The sequence below is a fragment of the Vombatus ursinus genome, unplaced genomic scaffold, assembly GCF_900497805.2.
Source record: "Vombatus ursinus unplaced genomic scaffold, bare-nosed wombat genome assembly UNPS02015066.1, whole genome shotgun sequence".
NCBI classification, from domain to species: Eukaryota; Metazoa; Chordata; class Mammalia; order Diprotodontia; family Vombatidae; genus Vombatus; species Vombatus ursinus.
In genome coordinates, this window is record NW_020954844.1 from 7,973,842 (window position 1) to 7,999,720 (window position 25,879).

At 47.7% G+C, this 25,879-nt stretch overlaps 1 protein-coding gene across 5 annotated transcripts in view; it reads right to left on the reverse strand.

Moving 5' to 3' along the window:
- SMOX (spermine oxidase) overlaps positions 1-25,879 on the reverse strand; it is a 70,517-nt gene that overhangs the window by 21,405 nt on the left and 23,233 nt on the right. The window contains exon 1 of one of the 5 annotated variants that reach the window (XM_027846107.1): positions 24,699-24,782. The exons of 1 other annotated variant lie outside the window; for it this stretch is intronic. The gene's annotated coding sequence lies outside the window, so the exon portion shown is untranslated. Of the gene's footprint in view, positions 1-13,496; positions 13,652-16,954; positions 17,058-24,698; positions 24,783-25,879 lie in introns of those variants that run through there. 3 more of the 5 variants (XM_027846104.1, XM_027846105.1, XM_027846106.1) reach the window with 3 other exon arrangements.

The following is a 25,879-nucleotide window of genomic DNA, read 5'->3' on the forward strand; positions in this document are numbered from 1 at the left end:
GTCTCTCTGTCAGTCTGGGTATGTGTGTCTCTCTGTCTCTCTCTCTCTGTATGTGTGTGTGTCTGTCTGCCTCTCTCTGTCCCCCTCTCTCTCTGTGTCTGTCTCTCTCACAAAACCTAAGGAGGCCGGTAATTTGATGGGAAGGAACATGGTTCCCGCCCTTCCCCTGGAGAGTGCCACGGAGGCCTGAGATGTGGCCTCTTTTAATTCCAGCCTGCTTTGGGGCTGCCTTTCCTCCCTTCATCCTCTCCAGTCACCACAAAACACATGCTTTAGGCCTGGGAAGTAGGGGTCTCGGAACAACGAACAGGATGGGTGAAGAAGGGGGTACGTCCAATTGAGTGTTCATCTGAGGCATGCCGTCCCATCCCCCCGCCCTCCTTTCTCTCAGGGTCACACACACGGGGCCAGAGCAAACCATTCTGTTGGAAGAGGGCACCTTAGGCTGAGGCACGGCTCCTTTGCCCAGGCCCCCTGCTTCCTGAGCCCCCAGACTGAGCTGGGCCTCTCTGGGCCGAGAGCCAAGCAGGCCTTTCTGATGTCTTCTATAGACATTCAATTTCCGGTCCCCATGCCTTTACACACGCTGTCCCCCAAACCGTGAATGTACTCCCTTTTCATCTCCCCCTCTCTGGAACCTAGCCCCAACCTACCTTTCCAACCTTATTACATATTCATTTCCTTTCCATCCTCTCTGGTGCAGCCAAATGGCCCTTCTGGCTGTTCCTCCCTTACATTTCCCATCTCCACCCCTTTGCACTGGCTGTGTATTCCACCTTTACCTCCGCCTTCTTAGAGTCTCTTATTCTCCAAGTGTCACCATTTACATGAAGCCCACCCTGGTTCCCATCATCCTCCACAGCTGCTAGTGTGATTTCCCTGGCAAAAGTGTATCTTGCATATATATGGCACATGCCTCACAGAATGTCAGCTTCCTTGGGAGTCTGGACTGTTTTATATTTTCAATATTGTATCCTCAACATCAGGGCGGGTGGTGCAGTGGATAGAGCACTGGGCCCTGAGTCAGGAAGACCTGAATTCAAATCCAGACTCAGACATTTACTAGCTGTGTGGCCCTGGGCAAGCCACTTCACTCTGTTTGCCTCAGTTTCCTCATCTGTAAAATGAACTGGAGAAGGAAATGGCAAACCACTCTAGTATCTTTGCCAAGAAAATCCCAACCGGACACGACTGAAACAATTCAACAATTCTCAGCAGTGCCTGGCACACAGTCGGCAATTAATAAATGCTTGCTGCTTGGTGGCTTGGAACCCCTAGCTCCTTCTGAGGCTCAGTTCAAGGGTTTCTTCCAGCAAGAGACCTTTCCAGATGCCTCCAGGACGTTAGCACTCTGCCCACTGAAATTACTTGGTAATCATTTTGTAATCCATCAATGAGCCTGTACCGAGCAACTACTGTTTGCCAGGCCTTGTGCCAGGCACACACAGTATTTCTCCAAGGTGGGCCCAGCATCCAGAAGAGACCCTCCCCTCCCTGCAATAACTGATCCCCATGATGCCACTCACTGCTCAGGGGAGTTCAGGGATTTGGAACACATGCCCACCCTATGAGAACACTGGCAGGGAGCTTAACATCATCTCTTGGGATCTGATCAGATTTTACCATCACACAGCTTGGCAGCTGAGCAGGACCCAAGGGGGTGAGAATGACCCTCCTGGAGGACGAGAGAGTGTCCATCTGCTCAGCCCCCAGGGTCTGCAGCCTCAGCCCCTCCCTGCTGTGACCACAGCCCTGAAAGGAGCCAGGATGTGGGAGCTGAGCATTTGAGCACCCACCTCCTGCACCTCCAGTAAAACAGGGGAACCGTCAGCCCTCTCAGCCCAGCGGATCCCCAAGGCAAAGGCTTTGTCCCCTCCGTCAGTCCGGGGACTCATCAGAACGGTCCAAGGCTCAACACAGGAGAGCCTTAGCATCACCCAAGCAGCTGCCCCAGGCTTGAGGACGGGCACTATCTGCAGAGGGCTCCAGAGTCCACTCAAATAAGCTCTGCCCTCTTCAAGCTGGCCTTCTTCTTCAGGTGTCCCTTCTCCTAGGTCCTTAGCTCCCCACCCCACCAAGCCAGGCAAAGAATATGACGAAACTGGCTCCGAGCTCTGGGTCCCTGACCCCATCCATCTCTCTCTCTCTCCTCTCTCTTCTCCCTCTCCTTCCTTCCCTACTTTTCTTTATGTCCCTTTCCACCCCTCCTGATTCTCTCCCTCCCCACTGTCTCTCTCCCTTTCTGTCTCTGTCTTTCCCTTTCTCTCTCTCTCTCTCTCCCCCCCTCCATCCTTCCCTCCCTCCTTCTCTCTCCCCGTTTCTCTCCCTGTCTCCCCATTTTCCCCTTTCTTCCCCCTCCCCCTTCTCTATCACTTCTCTCTTTCTTATCCCCCCAACTCCCTCCCAACAAAGCATCCAATGCCGCCTCCTGCTTCTGCATAGCATTCTTCAGAGACCAAAGACTTTTCTTCCTGTCTCCCAGGTACTAAATTTAGAGGAGAGGATGTGGACAGCGGGGAAGAGATGACGAGGGGGGGAGGGAACAGTGATGCTACCGGATATTTTTATGATCGGGGGAGGGAAAGGCCCTCATCCTAACACTTTCAAACCCCCTCATCCTCAGCTCCCTGCCCCTCTGATGCAGCTGCCGGATGTAAGTAACCCTGTCAGGTTTATAAACACTCACAGCGTGCCCAGGCGGGCACCATGCCAGCTGTTAAGCAGTCTGCTGACGCAACCAGGGCCACCAGAGCAGCAGAGGCGTCCGGCAACGTGGCGCTCACTTCCTGCCCCAACCCCAAACACATACACGTGGCCCGTCAGGAAACTCCCCGCCTCGCCAGCTGCCAGCCTGGGTGCTGATGGCCAGCCTTCAGGCGAGCCTCGCAGGGACACGCACAGGCTCCTACCACCTAGCCCAGTGCCTGCTCCGCTTGGGTGACATGCACAGTTTCGCCCTGGTTTGTACATCAAGGTGCTTCTCTTCTCTCTAGCTCAGAGCAGAGAACAAAGAGTTGGCCCTGAAATCAGAGGACCTGGGTTCAAATCCCACCTGGGATGCTTACACCCCATGTGATGCTCCGTAAGTCACGAAACCTCCATGAGCCTCAGTTTCCTCCTTTGTAAAATAAGGACATTAGACTAGATAGCCTTTGAGGTCCCTTCTAGACTCAGGATCCTATGAAAATCTTTCTTTTACTCTACTCCTGGCTAGTCTACCCGCTCCCAGCTCTACTCCTCACCTTTGCCCACAGAGTTAATCAATCAATCAAGCAACATTTCTGAAGTGCCAGCTAGGTGCTGAGCACCATGCTAAATGCTGGGAGTACAAAAAGAAGCAGAAGACAGTCGCTGCCCTCAAGGAGTTTATGATCTAACAGAAGAGACAACACGCAAATATATATATATACAAACAAGCTATATCCAAGATAAATAGGATATAATCAACAGAACAGGGCAATAGAATTAAGAGGACTAGGAAAAGCCTTCCTGTAGAAGAGGGAATTTTAGTTGGGACTTAAAGGAAGCCAGGGAGGTCAGTGGTCAGAGCGAGGAAAGAAAGCATTCCAGGCACAGGGGACAGTCAGAGAAAATGTCTGGAGCTGACAGATGGACTGTTTTGTTCGTGGAACAAGCAGGAGGCTAGGGTCACTGGATGTTAGAGCAGATGTCAGGGAGCAAGGTGGCGGTGGTGTGGGTCCTTCCCTATCAAAAAGGATCAATGACATCACTATGTCGGGGTTAAGTTTCGTTGTGTTTGACTGTGGTTGATCAGACCAACACAAGTTCAGAAGGCTCTACCACAGGTCGGGCACAAGTAGGCCATGTCAACATTTGGGGTAGATTCCCTAAATTTTGCACGTCTCAAATTTATTTTGGGCTAGTTTAATTCCACTTTGCTCCTAGAGCACAGCAGCTTCTCTGATGAGGGCACGCCATGTTGGGCGGTCCTGTGCTTGAGTCTCCCATGTCCTGCAGTCAATTCCAAAGTTTTTCAGAGAGACCTTGAGAGTGTCTTTCTGACCACGTGAACACATGCCCTGTGTGAGTTCTCCATAAAACAGTCTTTCTGGTAAGCCTACATTTGGCATTTGAACAATGTGGCCAGCCCATCAGAGTTGTGCTCTGCAGTAGTTTGAATGCTTGGCAGCTTAGTTTGAGAAAGAACCTCAGCATCTGCTACCTTGCCCTGCCAGGTGACCTTCAGAATCTTCCTAAGACAATTCAAATGGAAGAGATTTGGTTTCCTGGCATGGCACTGGTAGACTGTCCAGGTTGCACAGGCATACGCCAATGAGGTCAGCACAACAGCTCTATAGACTTTCAGTCTGGCAGTCAGTCTACTACCTCATCTCTCCCACTATTTCCTTAGGCACCTCCCAATCACTGAGCTAGCTCAGGCAATGTGTACATCAACCTCATTATCAATGTGGACATCCCTGGAAAGTATACTACCAAGCTAAGTGAATTTATCTACAGCATTCAAAACTTCTCCATTTGCTGTAACCGGTGGTTCCACGTATGGGTGTGGTGGTGGTGGCTGCTGGACCGCCTGTGTTTTCTTGGTGTTGACTGTCAGGCCAAAATGAGCCCAAGGATTTCAGAATCGATGCACACTTTGTGGCATCTCAGCTTCAGAGGCTGCATTGAAGGCACAGTCAGCTCGGAGCAAAAAGTCACGCACCAACACCACCTCCACCTTCTTTGGATCCCGCAGTGCCTGGCACACGGTAGGCACTGAACAGATGCCAGTTGACTGGATTGGCCATGGAGCCTTAAGAAATACTCGCTGAATTGAACGGAATCATTTTGTCCAAGCTTCTCATTTCACACGTGGATGAGTGAAGCCCAGAAAGGGTGAGGCATGCCCCGGGTCACACAGGGAAATAGCAGGAGCAGGGATAGCATTTGAACCCACACCCTCTGACTCCACATGCAGAGGCCTCCACGCTAGAAAAAGCCTTGTTCGGGAATAAGACTGCCAGCTCTAAATGGAGAGTACCTACGGGGCTGCCTCCCTGTCTCCCTCCCCGCCCCCCAGCCCCTCACCCTAGCTTGCTTTGGGGACATAAATAAATAAATTCAAAAGAACATCCGGGCCGGCCCTCTGATCTGCATGCATGGCCAAGACAGAACACTGTGTGCTAGCTTAGCAGATAAAGGAGCAAAAAGGAAGGGGGAAAAGGGAGGAGAGAGTGCAATGGCTCAGCAGGGAAGGAGGAACACAGGCAGATGAGGGCCTCTCTTCCTCCTCACCTCCACCCCGGCACGGCATGGGGCACCCAGAGGCCATCATCTCATCTAACCCCCTGCCTCAGCACCCACAGGACATCAAGCTGCACTTTCCCCTTCTCCCCTGATCCATCCAAGCCTGCCCCCACCCCCCCAGCAAGGAGGGCAGAGGACCCAGGGATTCAGAGCCCTGCTGTTCCTTGCCCCAACCCCTAGGAAATGCTCCATGAGGGTAGGGCCTCCCCATGCAAGATTCCAGCATGATAACTCGCACTCATTGCACAGTGAGGTTTTCAAAGCCCTTTCCTGACAGTATATGAGTCCTCTGAAGCAGAGCAAGGGAGCATGATCAGTCCTACTTTCCAAATGAGGAAACTGAGGCACAGAGAGATTAGGTGATTTGCCCAAGGTCAACCGCTCCTAAGGCAGAGCCGAGATCTGAACTTCAATCACTTGTGTCTCAGACATCTATGCCCCCAGCCCCAAGCCAAGGCATAGCATAAATGCTGACCCCATTGGCTCAGGCAGGCTGAGAAAGGAGAGGCCAGTGAATAGAAGGAGAAGGGAGGAAGCCACCCACAGGTAGTAGTTCTCCTTTAAGAAGAGTTCAGGTAAGCCCAGGCAAAGCCAGCAATCCTTGTCCCCGCCCTCTCCAAACACAGTTTCAACATCTCATCCCGTGAGATGAGTCAGCCCGGCATCACATGCAGCTGTGGTTGCTAAGATGACCCACTGACTTGCGGACATTGATGGGAACTGGGCTACGTGAGCACCAGGGCTATGACTGCTCAAGGCCAGCTTCCTGGTATGGAGAGGGCACCCCCACTGCGCGCTGAGACTCAGCTGAGTAAATAGTCTGCCTGCAGCCATCACACCCTCCCACTGGACTCTCTCCCATAACCACTGGGCTTAGGGTCAGCGCAGGGGCCAGGGCTAGGGGTCAGTCTTGTCTGCACTTAGGGCTCCATTAAGTTTTTGGCCAGAGTTAGGGACAGGAGTCAATCTACGGCTGTAGATAAGGTTATTATACACAACCAGGCCCATGGGAAGTCAGAGTTAAAGGTGACTATGGTGTGTCCAGAGCTAGGAGTCAGTCTGCAGCCAAGGCTAAGGCTAATCATTTGACCAATATTAGGGATCTGGCCTGCGGCCAAGAACCTGGACAAGATGCTAACCACTCGGTGTAGCTCATCCCCTCTACCAGAGATAGCTCAGGGTCATTCTGCCAATAGGTCGGGAGCATTGTATTTATTTCACGAAAAACGTTCATACTAGCAATCAAAATACAATGCAACCTGGGCATTCGCTACGCATATACCCTGTCTGCTCTTTCGGGGACCTTAGCACAGCCTAGGACTCACAGGAGACTCTTAATAAATGGTGAAAACTAGCCAGCCTCCAAACCTGGTCTGCACATTAGTCTAGCTGGCTCCATCTCGCCTCCATACATACATACATAGTCCAACCTAAGGTCAATGGTTCCATTTCCCAGATGGGAAGAATGAGGGGACCAATGACCTCAAGGCAAGGACTGACTCTAGGATACCTGGCTATCCATCTCACCCTACGGGATTCAATGAACCAATCGACAAGCCTTTATGAAGCACCTGCTATGTGCCCAGTACTGTGCTAAACACTGATGCCTCCTAGCAATGGGAAAGCTAGCTGGTATAGTAATAGGAAAAAAAAAAATTTGTGGCCAAACGTGGGAGTCAGGAAGATCTGAATTCTAATCCTGCCTCAGACATGTACTAGCTGTATGACTGAGCAAGTCACTTAACTGCTGCCTGCCTCAGTTTCCTCAGCTGTAAAATGGGGATAATAACAGCACTTTAAAAAGATCAAATGATATAACACACGGTAAAGCACTGCAAACCCCAAAGGTTGAAGAAATGCTGGCTATTATTATTAGTTCATTTCTCTGGCACCCCTGAGAGTGATGAATTTCCATGGCTTGGGGGAGGAGGCAACATCTCCTATCTTTAGGGTTTTCCAGGTAAGGCCACAGCTCTGCGCCTGGACAAGCCTGGCTGGGAAGTCTGAGGCCCAGGCTCGGGGCTAAATGCCGCAGGCTCCCCAGAGTCAGGCCAGGGAGAAATGCGGCATGGTGACCCCAGCTGGGCCCTTGTGGGGAAGGATTTTGTGTCCTCGTGGCCCCAAGGACAATGCCATTATTCTTCAGATTTCCAAAACACCCAGAAATCCTAGCCCTCCCGCCCCCTGCACGGGCCAGCAGGGTCCAGCGGCAGCAGACAATGGGCCTCCTGTGTTTGCAGGAACAAGGAGGCCTCCCTTCTCTCCCCACCATTCACGCACCCCCTCTCCACATCTGTCCCTAGGGATGTACGGGGTCAGCAAGGAATTCTGGGGTCCCTCCACCCCTGCCTGACCCCCGCTGCCAAAATCAGCCTCTCGGCACCCACAGAACGAGGCAAGATCTGGGGGAGAAGAGGGATAGATGGGTGGGAAAGGACAGAAGGGGACAGAGGGAACAGAGAGGAAAAGAAACAGAGAAAGAAAAAAAAAAGAGAAACAAAGGGAAAGGAGGGGAAGAAAGGGGTGGGGGAGGAAAAGGCAGAAAGAACAGAGAAGTGGAAAGAACACTGTCTTGAGAATCTGGGGGGCTGGGTTTGAATTTCGAGTCAGATGCTAAGCACCACGTGACCTTGGGTGAAGCATTTAACGTCCGTGGGTCTCAGTTCCCAACAGTTAGAAAAGGAAAAGGTCAGAATAATGACCTCACAGGTCCCTGCCAACTCTCCAGCCATGATCCAATGAGGAAAAGAGAAACAGAGAGAAGGAGAGGGTGTAGAAGTCAACTACAGCAGCCCTTTCACCCTGCAGAGGAAGAAACAGAGGGAAGTGACTCGTCCACAGTCCCATGGCTAAGCCAGGAAGTAACTGAGCTAGGATTCCCAGAAATCACAGGACCAGTAAAAAACAAAAACAACACCATACTAGGCATCCAAGAAGAAAAGAAAAACTGACTTCAAGGGGACTTCTTTTCCTGCCTCTGGGCTTTTGCCCATGCTGTGGCCTCTAGCTGGCATGCCTTCCCCACTTCATCTATTACCAATAGATTTGGCAATATTTGCCCCTATCCCCGCTCTGGTCCCCAGTGCCTCTGTGAGAAAGATGTCATTAGAGCTGTCCTCCAAGGAGAAGGAAGGAGAAGAGATTATAATGTTTACCCTAGAGATCAAAGCTTCAATCACAAACTTCAACTGTCAATGCTAAGAAGGACCTTTTAGCCCAGAAAGTCAAGACAAAGTAAATCAAACGTTTGAATTTTTTTTAATTCCCCTTAGTTTACAGATAAGAAAACTGAGATCCAGGCAAGAAGGATTATATCTCAAGATCACAGCATCAGAGCCAGAAGGGACTTCAGACCCCAACCCCTTCACTTCACAGAGGAGGAAATGAGGGCCCAGAGAAGTAAGGTGACTTTCCCAAGGTCACACAGCTAGTCAGAAGGAGAGCTGGAACGCCAGGCCAGATACAGTGCTCTTCCCACTGGCCTACACGACCCTTAGCTACGCAGGCTGATCCCTTCTGAGTCACCAGCTCAGTGACAGTGAAGATGCTCTGGGACGAGAGACGTGAGGGGCTGGCAGAGAAGGTGAACCCTGTGAGAGAGGGGCCCACCAAGGGGACTCTGGGTAGAGTTGCCAACACAGAAAGGCCGAGGACAAGGACCATGAGGCAAGATGAGGGGCAAGAACCTGCCCCTCCACCCTTTTCAGATGCCAGGACCAAGACCAAAGCCACATTTGCTCAGCCCTGGTTAGGCCACCCCCAGAATCCCTCATTCCCTTTCATTCCATCCATTCATTTCAAACTAAGGACAGTCACCTGTGTGTAGCCCATCCTAATGCCCCAAGCGGCTAGCGTCCTCCCTCCAAAAAGGACAATCTATTTTGGACAAACAGTGTGGACCAGAGCAGCCTCACATATGGCCCGCAGCCTGCCACACTGCCCAAGGCTGATGCGGGGACCAGATTCAAATTTAACTTGAGTGTCATCTTCCCCTAGTCGACTGTAAGCTCCTTGAGGACAGGGACTGTCTCTTTTTCTTATCTGTATGCCCAGAACTTAGCACAGGTCCTAGCACACAGTAGGCACTTTATAAATGTTTATTGAATTGAATTTATTGAAAATAAATTTGAAAACATAGATAACATTATATTTTAAAACTAAGTCAACAAGTGCCCCACAAAAATCCTCAGGTGTGGTGTGGTGACTGCCATTTCTAGGTGAGTTTGACACCACCACCGGTGGAGAGATTTTCACTTCTAAACAGATGGGTTGCTTGGCTAGTTGGTGTCCTGCAGGCCTGAAAAGAACCAAAATGTCCTATGTAGGGGTCCAGGTACAATGCGTCCGACTGTGACCGATCAGACCAACACAAGCTTGGAAAGTTCTACCACGGGTTCATATTGTCTGCCCCACAGAACATAATCCCCTGAGGACAGGGTTCGATTCACTTCCACCCAGACACTGGACCTGTGAGGTAACTGATTCAGGGGACTCCCATTCTCCATGGAGATGAACACCTCCTCTGCACCTTCTAGTATGAGAAAGGTTCCTGGGGCTTTGGGATCAAGTGACTGGTCCAGGCTCACACAGCCAGGAAGTCTCAGAGTCAGGACCTCCTGACTCCATCTGGTTCTCTCTCCCCTAGGCCAAGCTGCCCAATAGATTCTATAAATCTGAGTCTGAGTCACTGCACCTACCAGGCCTCAGTATTTCCATCTATAAAATGAGTATAATTATACTTACCCTCCCCACCTCAGAAGACAATAAAAGTAAGAGATTTGAAAATGCAGGGAAGGTATGTGGCACCACGTGCTCTACTCAACATGCTTCAGCAAACATTGACTGACCTCCTTCTACGTACCAGGCCCTGTTCTAGGTGCTGGAGTTTTAAAGATAGATGAATTTATGGAGTCCCTGTCGTCAGAGAGCTTATATTCAAACCTCAGGGCTGGGCCTGGCAGGCGTCTTTAAAGCCCATGCCACCATGTATGCAGCTTCTCACCCAGCATGTGCCCTCCCACCCAGCACATGTCGCTCCCTGAAATTCAATTGCCTCTTCCTAAAGTGAAGAGATCCAATTATAAGGGGCCAGTTCTAATCTCAGACCCTGAAGGTTCCAGGTGGGCTTTTCTCTGCCTGCCTCAGGCAGGAAAGGTTTTCAAGTGCAGGTAGTAGACCCTGAACCCAAGGTTGCTGCTTCTACTATACCACAGTGGCCCTTCTGGCCCAGCCAGAAGGAAGGGAAAGAGTCAGAGCCAGGCCCAGGAAGGCCACGGGGGTCACCCTATCAACAGACATAAAAAGGAAAGAACAGAACAATTGATGGGGTGAGTCAAGAGTGAAAAGGCCAGTTCTAAAGCCGAGAGCTCCATGAGGATGCCCAGGCAGGTGATAACAAGACTGCCGGCCAGGTGGAGGCGGCAAAGAGGAATGCCAAGGTCCTCTGGCTGTGTCATCCAGCCCCTGCTCCCCACAGGCAGGGCTGCACCCATCCTGACACAGACAGGAAGCATCCCCAAGAACCGAGTTTCTTCCCACCCTTCCCACCCACACCCCCCACAGCCTGTCCTTTCTAGTTCAGGAGCTCTCCCTGAGAGCAGACCTAAATCCCTACCCACCCTTGCAGTCCGAGGCCAATTAGCCTCAGAAGATATCCAAAGAGGGAAAAAAGTACTCTTCGTTTTAGCATGTATGAAAGCCAGAGACTGACTCACTGACCCGATGGGAAAGGCGGCACATCAACCCTTGAGTGATCTTAGGCTGACTGACGGGAGACGCACCACCCAGGGAGCCCCTGATCTGATGGGGGAGAAAACACACACACCAGGAACCTCCCCGAACTATATGATCTTGTACTTGCTGGCCCGGTTCTGCTAATATTCTCATGTCATTTCCTCTGTTTCCTGTCTTCCTTACTATCCTGAAAGCTCCCCGAGAACATAAACCAAGCCCCATTACTTGCTCTCCCTCCATGGTGGTTAGAGCAGGGTTTCCCCCTTTTTGCAGGCAGAAGACTGAGTCGGGCGTCCTGCACGTGCCACTTGCCCTGGCTGAATAATCTTGAGCAAGTCATCTCCTTGCTCCATGCCTCAGTCTCCCCTTCTGTAAAATGAGAGGGTCTAGAAGGTTCCTTTCAGTTCCAAAAGTCTCCATCTGTCTAGATCCAGGCAAGCTATAATTATACTTAGCATTCATCACCTGTACTCAATGCTCATTTACTAATTAGTCCACAGCTGGCCTCCAAACCACAACAGCAGCATGGTGAGACCACAACCCAGAAGATGAAGAAGGACCCAAATACTCACCTCTGGGGCCAAAGGAGCCAGAGCCTAAAACCATGAACTGCTCAAGTTAGAAAAGGTGAGACAGATCTGACCTCAGTCACTTACCAGCTGCTCAAGACTGTGCAAGCCACTTAACCTCTATTTGCCTCAGTTTTCTCATCTGCAAAATGGGGGTAATAATAGCACCCACCTCCTAGGGTTGTTTTGTGAGGATCAAATGAGATAATATTTGTAAAAGGGCTACTACATCCTTGGCAAGGAGGCAACTCCTATGAAGCTCCATGTCCCCCCCCCCACCAAATTGAAGGCCAGAGAGACAGAGGGCAGCCTGGAATCTCTAGCTCTGCCCATTTGGGGAAGCTCAGCCTGCTCCCCAAGGAGGCCAAAGCTCCTGTTCCATATCGGTCTTCATCTCCCTGGCACCATGCCCAGCACTGACATTTCTGAAGTGGTTCCAAATCTGCCGAGTGCCTTACCTACCCTGGCGCACAGAGGCCTCGCCACCACCTGCAAGGGTTGGCACCAGAGAGGGCAGGTGACTCGCCCACAGTCAAACAGCTGCTAAGAGTTAATCTCAGGACTTCCTGACTCTCAGCCCAGTGCCAGATCCACCACACAGCCCTGGGGAAAGCTAATGTTCAGTGGATTGAAAGGCAGACAGCCAGAGCTTGGGTCCCAGAGCCAGCTGACCCGCAGCAAACCCTCCCTGGGCCTTGGCTTCCTTATCTGCAAAGGAGGGAGAGGGGGAAGCCAAATTCAGTTAGGCCTGCGGTGATTTTCATCCTCCTGCTCCCGGGCTGTTGACAAGTGGGCAGTGTACCCCCGCCTTGGCCTCCCAGATCAGCCAGAATGACTCCACTCCCCAAACCAGCCTCTCACTCACCTTCCCCCAGGGACATCTTCTGAGGCGGCAACTGCGGACTCAGGTCTATTCTTCAGCCCCCTCCCCTCCTACCCCACCCCACTCCTGCATGGATTGTCTTCCCCAAACTCAAATGCATCCAACCCTACCCAAGCTGCAGCACCCAGAAGGCACCTCGAAGTGGTCAAGGGCCGTGGAGAGGAGGGGGAGCCTCACACCTCCAGTTTTCATGAAGTCCTGGAAGGAACAGTTCCAACCAGGTTTTTGGAAGGGGAAGGGGAAAGAAGAAAAGGAAGAGGGGAGTCCGAGCGCATTTGGAGCTGTCATTTCTGAGGGAGAGACTGTGGCTCCCAGAGTCCTCAGCTGTCTGGTCCCCAATAGCCCCAGGAAACAAAGAAAAATAAAAACCATCTTTACTGCCGATCCATTACAGGCTTTCATCCCTCCACATAAATACCAAGTCAATACTCTGAGACACTGCTCTGGTAATGTCACTGCCCTGATCAAAACACTTCCTTCAGTGATTTCCCTATAGCTTGAAGGAATGAGGGCAGTTAGGCAGCGAGATGGAGAATGAGATGGAGTCAGGAAGATCTGAGTTCTAATCCTGCCGCTGACACTTCCTGGTGGTGTGACCTTGGTCACTAACTGCTCTCTGCCTTAGTTTCCTCATCTGTCTCTCAGGGGGTTCTTGTGATGGAACAGGATCTTCCACTTAAGATCTTCTGCAAGATCTTCTCAGATCTCAAAGCAGCTCAGGATGACGGATGGATATGCAATCAAGCTACTCATGCCTGTCTGAGACTCTTACTAGTTGGGTCACCCTGAACAAGTCACTTAATCTCTATTTGCCTCAGTTTTCTCAACTGTTAAATTAATAATAGTTCCTATTTCATATGGCTGCCATGGGGATCAAATGATATTTTAAACAGATAGAGATATATAGATAGAAAGATAGATACAAACCTTAGAGCCACATATAAATTCATGCTATCATTTTAGACTGAGTTTTTAAAGACCTCAGGATTGAAGGAGGTATCACTCCTTCTCCCTACTCCACCCCGCCCCATCTGAATCCTTACTGTCTCTCTGTTTTTCCTGATGTCTAACCTGGATCCCTGGGAGTAGACCGTTCAAGTCCCGGTATTTTCTTTGTTCTGTCTGCAGGGCCGCCTCCTGGTGCTGGAAGATTGTTATTAGAAGACCTTCCCAGCCTTCCCCTCCCCATCTTCCAGACATCCCCTGCCAACAGCTCCAGGCTAGCTGCTAAAGGGTCAGGAAAAACAACCCACTCAGCATTTTCCACCAAACCTTTCATAATCACTTAACAAGAATTTTTGCTTATGAAAATCACAGTCAGAGTATTCAGTTCCCTTTTTGTCTACCCCCTTCCCTCCTGACTCCAGCTTAAAGCCTCTGCTCCATCAAAAGCCTCCAGCCAGAAAAACCTTATCCCCAAAACCACACTCACGATCACAGCATCAATCAACCCACCCGATGGCCTGTCCATCTAGGCAAGTCCCACCTGCCCAAACTACTTCCTGTTGTGATCTTGGACAAATGGCCTCACCTCTCTGGGCCTTGGTCTTTTCATCTATAAAATGGCAAGATTGGACAAGATCATCTCTGATATCCCTTCCAACTGTCAATCCATGATCCCATGGTCCTTTCCCAGCCCCGATTCCCTGGAAGTGTAACTTTCCCAGACCCAGAATCACAGACCCCATAACCTCAAAAGATTCTAGTCTAGCCTTTAACTGACCAAGAATCCCCTCTTCAATATTCTCAACAAATGGTCATCAGGACCTTTCTCAAAGGCTTCCTGTGACCAAGCTCTTAACAAGGGGTGATAAACCCAGGGAGCAGAAATGAGACCTATGTATTTTTGGACATGGCCAGTGTGAGAATTTGTTTTGCTTCACTATGCATATTTGTAACAAGAAGGTTTTATTTTTCCACTGGAGAAGAGGAAGGTGGGGGGGGGGAGACAGAGTGACAGAGAGAATAGGTATTTGTTAATATTTTAAATTTTTTTTATTTAAAAGACCTTAAGTAGGGGAAAATCCACCATCTCCCAAGGGAGCCCATTTCATAGGAGCATAGATCTTAGAGCTGGAAGTTAACTTAGAGGTTACTGAGTCCAACTAATTCATTTTACACATAAGCAAACTGAGGTTCATTAGTTAAGTCACTTGCCCAGGGTCACACAGCTAATAAACATCTAAGCGAAGGCTCAAACCCAAGTCTTCCTTGACTCCAAGACCAGCACCCTATTCACTATACCATCTCGATAGCTCTCATTGTTAGTAAATGTTTCCTTTCACCAAACAGAGTCAATGGGTCACAATGGAAAGTGGGCGGGGAGACAGAAGACCTGGGTTCAAATCCTAATTCTACCACTTACTACCTGAATGACCCTGAAAAATCATTTTACCTTTTCAGGCTTTTATTTCCTCATTTGTAAAAAAAAAAAAAAAAAAAAAAGTGGATGGGACCAGATGATCTCTAAGGGCCCACTTAGATCTAAATCTAGGCTCAGATGACTTAAAGATTTTAATGGCACAATCTCATTTAACTCTCTTAACAGCCCTGTGGACAAGGCAGGAACAGTATTAGCCCCATTTTACAGATGGAGAAACTGAGGCTTAGAAAGGTTATAATTAGCTTAACATTATAATAAACCACAACTCACCCCCTCAGTAGCCTGTGACTATTTATTCTACCTCATTGCCATTCTCTGGTTCTTGTGAAGGTTTCTTGTTCTTTCCTTGTTCTAAGTTCTGGTCCCCGACTGAACTCTGGGTTTCCCCAGTACAAAGGTCACGTCTTCTCCGTCTTCTACCTCCCCCACAGGCCCCCACACACATACGGAGCAACCAATTGCTTAATAACATGGAAAAATTAAGAGATTGGACCTGACCGGGAGAGGACCAGCCAGGGGGATTTGAGAGTCACGGCAGTCACCAGAGAGAAGGGAAGGTAGAGCAATCACCTCTTGTTTTCATTCTGATTGCTCAGCCAAGGACAGTGATCTTGGGATTGGACAGGATAGAACGAGAATGAATGGTAAGGAGTTGGTACTCAATTAGCAAAGAGATAATAAGCGGACACCTAAGTTGTTGATGAACTCAAGTCATCAGGACCAAAAGAGCTATATTCTCAGACGCTTAGTGAATAAGCTCCTATTTACAAACCTCTTCAAGGTTTGACAAGAAATGGATATGTGTTATCTCTTTTGATCCTCATAACAACCTGCAAGGTAAGTGCTATTATTATTCCCACTTTCCAGATGAGGAAACTGAAGCAAACAGAGGTTAAGTGACTTGCCCAGAGTCACATAGCTAATAAGTATCTGAGACGAGATTTGAACTCAGGTCTTCCTGACTCCAAGTCCAGCACCAAGTCACCTGTCTGTCTATGCACTTAGCAAATGTGATTGCTGAGCCATTATCAGTGGCCTTTGAAAGACGTGGAGAACAGGAGAGATGCCACAGGATTAGATAACGGCAGATGTCTTGGTCTGCAAAAAGGAAGCATGATGTCTGCAGATTAAAAGTCAGTGATCCTACCTGTGACTCCAAGCAAAATTCTCTAGTGTATTATTTGGTTTTTGTTTGTTTGTTTGTTTGTTTATTCTAGTATATTATTAAAGAGCTGATCAATAAGCATCCATGAAATGTTTCGGAGATCACAAGGAGCCAGCATGGCATCACCAAGAAAGGACCAAGCCAGGGGGACCTCCCTCCCTTGTCTAACGAGGCTCCCAGACCAGTAGACGAAGAGGATGCTGTAGATATTGTTTCCCTCCATTTTTAGCAAAGCATATGACGAAGGGGGTGTCAAAAGTCACTGCTGGCCACCTCAGAAGGGTGTGATCTTACTAAGTAGCATAAATAACATGAGAGAGAGATCAGCTAAAAGATAGTTTGGGTTTGACTCTGAAATAAAGTCAGAAACCAGAGGCCCCTAGACATGGCTGCCATCTTCTCTCTTCACCCAGTGCCCTGGTCCCCTGTTCTGCCCAGCTAAGTGGCAAGGTTGTGCTATAGCAGGGAGCCTTCTTCTGCTCTCCCAAAAATCAAGAGTCAGCTTTTGGGGAGAAGGGAGAGATAAGCACCAGGGACCTTCAGGGCCAGCCTTTCACTCTTGGTAAAGACTCCCACCACCAGCCCTGAGCTAGTTTGTGACTAGCTGCAGTTGAGACCATAAAACCTGAGATATCTACCCCTGCCTATCCTGGCTCCACCAGAGCTGTGCTGGGGGCAACCTGTTACATATCATGACTTCTCCGTTCCTCAGTTTCCCTATTTATAAAATAGCCATAAGGAAGAAGTAGGAAGATTTTGGCTATCATGTCAACACAAAAGACACCTGAATGGACGTTGAAATCAAAAACAAAATGAATAGCTTCCCATTGCCTCTAGGATAAAATATAAACTGTTCATGGTGGCATTTAAGCCTTTCCACATCCTGGCTCCCACCTACCCTTCCAGCTTTCATCTTAATCCCCTTCACACCCCTCCATTTTGGCCAAACTGACCTGCCAGCTCTTCCCAATACGCAACATCCAAACTTCTCCCTTCCAAGCATAAGTCTTGAATATTCCCAGATCATCTCTGTCTCCCTGGCTCTCTAACCATCCGGCTATCTCTTGATCTCTCAGTCTCTCTGACTCAATCTCTGTCAGTCTCTCTGTCTTTCAAACTCTTATCTCTCAATCTCTATCTGACTCAGTCTCTCTCATTCTATCAACCTCTATCTCTCTCAATCTGACTCATTTTTTTATCTCAATCTCTGACTCAGTCTTTCTTTCAATCTCTCTGTTTCTCATTTTCTCTTTCAATCTCTCTGTCTCTCAATCTCACTACACTCTCTGCTCTCAATCTCTCTCTCTTTCAATGTCTATTTGACTCTCACTCTCATTCTCTCTTTCAATTTCCCTCTCAATCTCTCTGTCTCTCATCCTCTCAATCTGTCTCTCACTCTCTTATTCTTTCAGTCTCTGTCTCTCTCTCTCTGTGATTCTCATTCTCTCAGTTTCTCTGTCTCTCATTCTATCAATCTTTGCCTGACTCAATCTCTCTCACACACAATTATTCACTTTTTCCCCTCTTGAAGTAGCTTTCTTACATACTCTGTTTATACCCATTTGTGTACATGACTACTTCTTGTAAAAATAGACTGTAAGCCCATTGAGGGCAGGATGACTTTCATCTTTCTGAGTATTCCCAGCATTTGCCAGACTACTTTGTACTTAGCAAGTAGGAGTTTAATTGTTTGCTGAATTGAATTGAGGCACTAAAATCAGGACCTTTCCAGGTAGAACTCCTTCCCCACAGGGGAGGCAGGAGTAGTATTTGTTTTAACCACCTTCTCTCCAGCAACTTTCCCAAAGAACACTCTCACCAGCTCTTGAATAAAAAGGAGGCTCCCCAAGGCACAGAGAGACCCACCTAGACTGAGGTTTTGAAATACAGTCAAGAAAGTAAGAGCCTTTCATTCCTCGCACACTCTTACCCCCTAGTTCAAAGGCAGCTGAATAAAGCAAACACCAAGTAAGTTAAGAAAGAACAATAGACTTAACTGAAGAGGTTGCCAAGGAGTTCAAAAGGAGAGTTAATAACTCACCCACAGTGGGACAGAACAACAGGTTCCCTCCTGGGTTGAATTCCACTCCCTTGGCTTGGCTACCAGACTCTGGAGCAAGTCACTTAACTTACCTAAACCTCAGTTTTTTCATCTGTAAAATAGGGATAATAATTTCTGTAGGGGTAGGGTTAACCCACGGCACGAGGTTGTTGTCAGGGTCAGATGAAATAATGGAGGCAAAGCACTTTGCAAACCTTAATTAAAGCACCGGATAAATAAATGTCAGCTCCTGCCATTGTTACTGAGTTTTTTGGTTTTTTTTTTTTTTGTTTTGTTTTGTTTTGTTTTTCTTTTTTTATTGAGCAAATTAAGTAAATGAGCAAACATGAATCAATACATAAAGTAATAACAGTCCCTTGACGCAAGTGGTACAGTGCAAATAGTTGGGTTGGAACTCAACTTGGTCATTGTCAAAAGTTACCTGTGTGACCTTGGGCAAGTCCACTAACCTCTCTAGGAATCAGTTTCTTCATTCATATAATAGGGTTCGTTGGACCAAATCACTCCATGATCCTTGTCTAAATCCAAACCAGATGTTTTCTCCCCCCGACATAGTGATGGAAAAGAAATGACTTAATCTTAACCTGGAAGCATTCTTCCAGGCTTTGGTGAGCTGAGTATACCTATGCCTAATGCGTTATCAGCCCACCCTTATGGGGAAGGAGTTCTAGCCACTCAATCACAGCAGGCTTGGCACAGGTGGCTTTGAAGAGACCAGAAGCTGATAAGGAGTAATGTCTACCAGAAAGGACCACATCCTTCAGTCATTGGGCACTAATGGAGCTATTCGCCCAGAAAGACGTGAAATGTAAGTTGTCCCTGGCCATATATGTTCCTTATGTCTGTGCCTTCCGTGGCCTACTATTCCTACTGTATGTATTTATGGGAAACTGTGCCTCAGGTTTATGTGGCGAATGTCCTATTGCACTTTTTTCTTCCAATGCTATTTCTTTAAATATCTTTTGCTTTGAGCTAACGATATAGCGGCTGGGTAACTAGAGAAAATACAAACACATCAGTGGGGGCTCAAGAACTATGCCTTCATGTGGATGTGGCTCTACAGAGTACAGTAAACCTAAGACAGTTACTCTAGGGCCTCCCCATGGGAAACATCCTACATCATTTAAACCTAGTACTAATCCAATACTTTAAAAATATCAACAGCTATTTATTAACTCAACTTGAGTATGATGGCTTATCTTTCTAAATTAATGTCACTATTTGTGAGCCTCTTCTGTGCTTGACCTGTGGAAAATGTGAGGTTTTAAGTATCTACTCGTTCCTTTTCTGTTGCTGGTATTTCATAAGATTTTCTCAAAATGGATGGTGCACTGTCTCTGGGCCTTGGAGATCTGGAATGATAATAGTTGACATTTCTAAAACACTTTAATATTTGCAAAGTATTTTGCATACATTATTTCACTTAATCCTCACAATAATCCTGTGAGGTAACTGCTATGATAAGCTCTATTTCACAAATGAGGGAAGTGGGAACCACACACCAAAGTCTTCTTAAGACTATTGGTAAGTATCTTGAGGAGGACAACCAAGACGGCAAAAGACTCAGAGTCTATGTTATATGAAGACCAGTTGAAGGAGCTGAGCATGCTCAGCCTGGAGAAGAGAAGGCTGGGAGGATGGAGGAGGGGGAGGGGGGATATGGCAGCTGTCTCTAAAGATCTGGAAGATCTGGAAGAGGGACTAGACTTATTCCATTTGGCCCCAGATGGCCACACCAGGGGCAAGGGGAATGAATGAAGATAGACCCCATTAGCCTTTCCCCAAGAAGACGAGCACTTTTCTAGTCTCAAAAAATAGTACTCGTGTTACTGATTTTTTTAAACTTTCAATTTAACTTTATTATCATAATCCAAAGGCATAGATTATACTCAAACACGAGATTAGCTCCTACTCTAGCATAAGACCATGATGGTCCAGAATCTGGGAGGTGTCAGTCTGGTTCACACAGAATAATTGAGCATTTTTTCATTTCTTTGTTTAGTGAGTAGTCTTTCCTGGGAAAGGAGAGGAAAATGGTTCCATAATCCGACAGGGAGGAATAGAATTTTCTATGTTGTTGCTGTTCAGTCATGTCTAACTCTTCATGACCCGATGGACCACAGCACAGCAGGCCCTTTTGTGCTCCACTATCTCTCGAATCTGTCCAAGTTCATGTCCATTGTTTCTATCACACAATACATAATTTTCTATATAACACAATTCCTCTAGACCTTCCTGGGCTTGGATTGGCTTACACTGGCTCTGAACCATATCAGTTCTTTAACCAGCTTGGGTAAAAGCTGCAAAGGGATCACTTGCAGAAGCCAGGAAAAAGGCCCTGACAATCAGAACCAGTCACAAGTGGAAAGGACCGCCTCAAGAAGCCATGGATTCTCCCTCTTTGGAAGCCTTCAAGCAGAGAATAGCTAACTGCTTTTAGGTGTAGGGATTTCTTTCATGAATGGGTTGGACATATAGGGCTGCCAAGGTTCCATCTAATTCACAAATTCTCTGATTCTCTGAAGCTCAGAGTGGTCAAATGATTTGCCCAGGGTCCCACAGCCATAGCTAAGTAAGAATATACCTCAATAAATCAATCAAAAGACCTTAGACTAAACGTGAAGTCTGTGAAAGCCAGTGCATAAAGTGTTCAAATCCAGCCTCAGCCACTTCCTAGCTGGACAAGTTGCTTGACTCTATTTGCCTCAGTTTCCTCATCTGTAAAATGAGCTAGAGAAGGAAATGGCAAACTAATCCAGGATCTCTGCCAAGAAAACCCCAAATGGGATCGTGAAGAGTCACACACAACTGAACAACAACAAATAGAGTTAGCTAGAATGAGGAAGAATTCCAGAAAGTGGATCAGGTGCCTCACTACCATATCTTAGGGCAGACTGAGCTGGGGCAGAGAAACGGAGGAGGTTATCAGCTTTATAGGCATTTCATAGATGATGTAAGCTGAAGATGTCCCAAGGAAAGACTAGCTCTTTCTCCATCTTCCCCTCCCAATGTCTGTCTGTCCACAGACACAATAATATCTTCTCTTGGCTCACTATCCAAACATTTCCAGTAAAATGAATTTGGCCTCCACCACAAAGAGGCCAGGGGTTAACTACAGACAGACATAAATGTAAAGTGAGACAGACAACCGAACCTTTCCCTAAATATTAGTAACTTTCCTAACTGGGAGCTAAGAGAGGATATGACTGAACTAATAATCCCTTATCTAAAATAAACTCATTTACAGCCAAAGAGGAGGGAACCACACAGACCACAGATGCTGTTACATTTCTCCCTAGGCTTAAAATGATTATTGCAACAGGGTATTACAAGTATCAAGGTGGTCCAGTGGATAGAGTACCAAACCTAGAGCCAGGAAGACTTGAGTTTAAGTCCAGTCCTGGATACTTACTAGCTGTAGGACACTAGACAAGTCATTTAACCCTGTTTGACTCAGTTTCCTCATCTACAAAATGAGCCGGAAAAGGAAATGGCAAACCACTCCAGTAGCTCTGCCAAGAAAACCCCAAATGGGGTCACAAACAGTCAGATATGACTGAACAACAACAAATAACATGTATCAAAGAGAAAATTCAAACCAAGGTCTCTCCTGATACTAAGTCAGCTGTCTCCACTTTGATACACTGACTGGCCCATTAGACAGAGGGCCGTATAAAGGATTCTAGCCCCTAAACTGGGCATCATAGAAAATCGTTGAGGACCCAGACCCTTGCCTCCCCCCAGATAATCTTCAGTACCTAAGCTAACCCCCGACCCCTGGCCCTTCACCTCTTTGTCTTAGCACATTTCATCTATCTTACCATTACGGAAGGTATTTACAAAGGGGAAAGCAGAAATTCAGAAATAATCACCAGAATTACCAAAAATTTAGTGCAATGAAAGTAATGGGACCAGAGATGATCTGACCAGTTCAAAGCTTCATCAAATCCATAAATAGGATTTGCAAAAGCACTTTACCTAGGAGACAGAAGTGCAAGCACGCTGGGCATGGTGTCCAAAAGAACCGACTTTCAATCTACCTAACAACAACAATAATAAATAACATTAATGTAGTGCTTTAAGGTTCACAAAGTCAAAATGTTTTACAATTATTATCTCAAGAACCCTGGGAGAGGTAAGTGCTATTAATATTCCCACTTTACAGAATCAATGACTTGGCCGTGGTCATACAGCTAGTGTGTCTGAGACTATACTTGAGCTCCAGTCTCTCTGACTCCAGGCCCAGCACTCCATCCACTGTGCCCCTAGCTGGTAGCTGCTACTGTTATCCCCATTTTACAGATGGAGAAACTGAGGCAGGAGTTAAGTGACTTGCCCAGGCTCCAGCAGCCACTAAGTGATTGAGATCAGATCTGAAGTCAGGTCTTCCTGATTCCAGGCCCAGTGCTCTATCTACTGAATCACCTAGCAACATTGTATTCTCAGCACTAATGATATTTGAGATAACAGGACTGGAAAGCAGGAAGCCTTCTGAGTCTACCCTTGCTACAACTGTATAAATTCACTTCTCAGTCAACACCCTAGACCTCACCTGCTGCCTCCAAGGGATGTAGGAGAGGGCTGTTCCCAGGGCTGCTGAAATCACAGATACTTATCTCATTCTGGTATTACTGGTATTGGGGGAGAGGCAGCTGGACAGGTGATGTCACTAGGGGAGGGAAGAACGCACACTGCTCAGCAACTATGAGCCTCGGTAACTGGCCTGGACCATCCCCATCTACAGTTCGGTCCACAGCATCCTTCTGAAGAAGGTGCTGCTGAATAAAGTGTTTTTCAGCCATCTCAGTCACAAACGATTTCATGTTTCTATTTGGGGTTTTCTTGGCAAAGATACTAGAATGGTTTGCCTCTTTCTTCTCCAGCTTATTTTACAGATAAGGAAACTTTGGGCAGCTAGGTGGTGCAGTGGATAGAGCACAGCCCTGGAGTCAGGAGAACCTGAGTTCAAATCCAGCCTCAGACACTTGACACTTACTAGCTGGATGACCCTGGGCAAGTCACTTAACCCCATTGCCTAGCAAAAAAAAAAAACGAACAAACAGATAATGAAACTGAAGCAGTGTTAAGTGACTTACCCCGGGTCACACAGCTAGTAAGTGTCCAAGGCTGGATTTGAACTCAGACGTTCCTGACTCTAAGCTTAGTGCTCTATCCGCTGCACCACCCAGATGCCCTTAACAGAGGAGTAAACTGAGGCCCAGAAAAGTCAAGTTCCTTCCCAAGAGTCTCACAGTTAACAAATATCAGAAGTGAGATTTGAGTCTTTCTGACTCCAGGTGGGATTCTTGGAGAGAAAACAAGCTGCCCACTCCCTTAGCATCCTCCCTACCCTTCCCCAGGAATTATCAGTGAATCAATAGGTGGTTAGTAAGCATTAGGGCCTTCCATCCAAAGACAAAAGTAAGGAAAGAGACTGAGAAGCTGGGGCCATTGCAGGGGGCTAAGTCACCCAAGATGCATAATAGGTCAATAGGCCAGAGACAGACGCTGGCCCTGTGATATCCCTGGCACAGGAAATTCCTGATAAGACAACTCTCTCTCCCAGTACAGGTTGGCACCTTCTCTACAAAGTATGGTCCTAGGGACTTGCTCAGAGCACTTGAGTTACGTGACTTGCCCAGGGTCACATAGCCAATAGGGATCAGGTCACCAAGGCTTTAAATCTAAAATAGTGCTTAGCACACATTAGATGCTTTATAAATGTTTATTGACTGACTGACTGACACACTGCCTCTAGACCAGAGAATCATAACCATTCTCATATCTTGGTCCCCTTTGGCAGCCTGGTGATACCAATGGATCTCTTCTCAGAATCATGTTTTTACATGAGATGACAAAGGAAATCAATTATACTGAAATAAAGATGCAGATTTGCAGGGGGGTTTTTCCTATCCAAGTTTACCTTCAATTGATTTATGGACCCCCAGGTTAAGAATCCCTATGCTACACCAATAACTAACCCATTAACTAAGCCACTTGGCTTGACCCAGTAGTCTATATTGCCAGAGCCCATTGTATGTCAGCGACACTAACTCCAAACCAATTTGGTGCTAGGAATGGGCAGAAACCCTCGGAGGCCCCCCAGTCACTCCCACCACCCTCCCACCCTACCTCTCCACCCCCCACCCGCCACTGAGGAAGGGGTTTCTTCCCAAATGTTTCCAGTCTCTACCTCTGAATCCTACACCACCACTCCTATCATCTTGCCACCCACTCACTCAATACATCTCAGCCAGGATGTAGCCAGAGGTTAGAAAGAATCTTAAAAGAGTCAGTGGGAGGATCTCCTGTCCTTGGCAGACTTCCCCTTTCCTTTCTCCTTTTCAGGTTCTAAAAGCTCCTGGGCTTCCTGCCCATTTGAGGGGGACAGATGGGGGGAAAAAAGGCAAAGAAAGTTAACAGAGCCTGAACACAGTGGGTTGTGCCAGGAAACTAAGAGGAGAGAGGAGAAGAAATGTCTGGTTTTTTGTTTCATTTTTTGAGTACCAATTAACATCCTCCATTCAGATTACCCTCCCAGGGCCAAAAAGACAAAAAAAAAAGAAAAAGAAAAAAGAAAAAAAGCCTTGGGAAAAGCTAATGTTCAAGGCAGGCCATAGTAGGTAGTGACTTACCAGGTATGATTTGAGGTTAACATATCTGGGGCAGCTAAGTGATGCAGGGGATAGAGCACCAGGCCTGGAGTCAGGAAGACTGGAGTTCAAATCCAACATCAGATACTTCCTAACTGTGTGAGTCTGGGCAAGTCACTTAACCCTGTTTGTCTCAGTTTCCTCATCTGTAAAATGAGCTGGAGAAGGAAATGGCAAACCGCTCCAGTATCTTTGCCAAGAAAACCTCAAATGAGGTCACGAAGAGTCAGACATGAGAAACAACAACAAACATAGGAGTTCCCACTGCTGCCTTATGACTCTCAGTAAGTCACTTGCCCTCACAGGCTTCACTTTCCTCATCTGTAAAATGGAGCTCTTGCACAAGATCAATTCTGAGATGTGATGAATGATCCCATTACAGACACCAAAGTCGGTCCTGCCTCCCTGCCCCATCCCAACAAGTCATCTCCCAGAGGCCTATCACAGTGCAGGGAATTCCAACCTTAGAACACCAGTCCCTTGGGTGACTTCATTGGTTCTAAGCAACTCTCTAGGACATAAAAAGACATAAAAGAGAGGGCCATTGATCGAGGGAGTATCTTCACCTGGGCGATCCCTCTGCTTAAGGGGGTCTCCTTTCATAATGGTCGAGCCCTAACACGTGTGAGTGTGATGATTGGCTACTCCCTAAAAGAGGAGGGGGAGGTGCTGGGTGCCAGTGAGAAAAGAAGGATCAGGAAACTGGGGGCTCTAGGGGAGAATGAGGACCTGGTGAGTGATAACCTGTGGGGGACAATCGTGTCCTTCCTCTTTTCCAACAGACACCGCCTTCCTGAAGGCAATCAGGGACTTTTCCTATTGCAGAAGAAGATTCATTGCCCGGCGGATTCTGGGAGCCTGGCTCTGAGGCAGCACGAGAGCCTCGACCCCATCCCTGGAGTGGCAGCTTTGGACGAATAACCAACCTTCCCTGGCCGGAACCTCCTCATCTGCAGAATGAGGAGGTTAGGCTAGGCCACCTCTGAGGTCCCTCCCAGATCAACTTCCACAACCCTAGGGTTCATATGTAACAGATCCTCTTCTCTCTCTTCCCAAGTCCTCACCTTAGCCTAGACCCTTGTCAAGTGGTGCCTGCCTCCAATCTCCCCCTCTTATCCTGCACACGCTGCCAGAGTAATCAGCCTAGAATCCTGCTTCAATCA